The sequence below is a fragment of the Bos indicus x Bos taurus genome, chromosome 20 (genome assembly GCF_003369695.1).
Source record: "Bos indicus x Bos taurus breed Angus x Brahman F1 hybrid chromosome 20, Bos_hybrid_MaternalHap_v2.0, whole genome shotgun sequence".
NCBI lineage: Eukaryota > Metazoa > Chordata > Mammalia > Artiodactyla > Bovidae > Bos > Bos indicus x Bos taurus.
This window is the reverse complement of record NC_040095.1, coordinates 66,247,039-66,248,425: the sequence shown is the minus strand read 5'-3', so window position 1 is coordinate 66,248,425 and position 1,387 is coordinate 66,247,039. Positions and strand designations below refer to the sequence as shown.

Sequence of the window (1,387 nt, the reverse complement as noted above, 5' to 3'; positions counted from 1 at the left end):
TTGCCTTGAAAATCCCATGGACGGAGAAGCTTGGTGCAGGCTACTATCCATGGGGTCTCAAAGAGCCGGAAACGACTGAGCAACTTCACTTTCACTTTCATGGGGAGTTGGAGAAAAGACTTTCAGCTCAAAAAAAAAAATTCCTTTGAGTCAAGCTTCCACAAAATCTAGAGCCGAATCCATAGTTTTTGTGTCAATAGCATAATTAGCATAACTTTGTGATACAGTTAAAACTCAAGAAGTGTGGTGCCTCTAACCTTGTTCTTTCTCAAGATTTCTTTGGCTGTTTGGGGTGCCGTGCAAATTTTAAGATCGTTTGCCCAATTTCTGTGAAAATGCCATTGGAGTTTTTACAGGGATTGCATTTATTTGTAGATTGCTTTTGGTAGTATGGACATTTTAATACTGATTTTTCCAATCTATGAGCATAAAATATCTTTCCATTGTGTCTTCTTCAATTTCTTTCACTAATGTCTTGAAGTTTTCAATATACAAGTCTTTCATTTCCTTGGTTAAGCTTATTCCTAGGTTTTCTATTCTTTTTGATACAGTTGTTAAATGGGATTAATTTATCTTTCTGATAGCCTGTTATTAGTGTACAGAAACACAACACACTTTCTTTTTTTTTCTTTTTTTAAATTTAAATTGATTTATTTTAATTAGAGGCTAATTACTTTACAATATTGTATTGGTTTTCCCATACATCAATATGAATCCGCCACGGGTGTACACGTGTTCCCAATCCTGAACCCCCCTCCCACCCCCCTCCGCATACCATCCCTCTGGGTCATCCCAGTGCACCAGCCCCAAGCTTCCTGTATCCTGCATCGAACCTGGACTGGTGATTCATTTCTTATATGATATTATACATGTTTCAATGCCATTCTCCCAAATCATCTCACCCCTCCCTCTCCCACAGAGTCCAAAAGACTGTTCTATACATCTATGTCTCTTTTGCTGTCTTGCATACAGGGTTATCGTTACCATCTTTCTAAATTCTATATATATGCGTTAGTATACTGTATTGGTGTAAAAATATGGAACGCTTCATGAATTTGTGTGTCATCCTTGCTCAGGGGCCATGCTAATCTTCTCTGTATCGTTCCAGTTTTAGTATGTGTGCTGCCAAAGCAAGCACCACAACAGACTTTCATGTGTTGATTTTATATCCTGCAGTGTTACTGAATTTGTTTATTAATTCTAATAGTTTTTTGATGGAGTCTTAGGGTTGTCCTATATTTAATGTTATGTCATCTGCAAATAATGACAGTTTTACTTCTTCCTTTCCCAACTTGATTCCTTTGATTTCTTTTCCTTGCCTAATTGCTCGGTCTAGGACTTCCAATAACAGGTTGAATAAAAATGGTGAGAGTGAGCATTCTTATCT

The 1,387-nt window shown here is 37.3% G+C and overlaps 1 non-coding gene across 1 annotated transcript; it reads right to left on the bottom strand.

Moving 5' to 3' along the window:
• Nucleotides 1-1,031: 1,031 nt before the first annotated feature.
• Nucleotides 1,032-1,138, bottom strand: LOC113879289. Its single transcript, XR_003507264.1, has one exon. It is a non-coding gene; the product is annotated as a U6 spliceosomal RNA (small nuclear RNA).
• Between the last annotated feature and the right edge of the window lie 249 nt (nucleotides 1,139-1,387).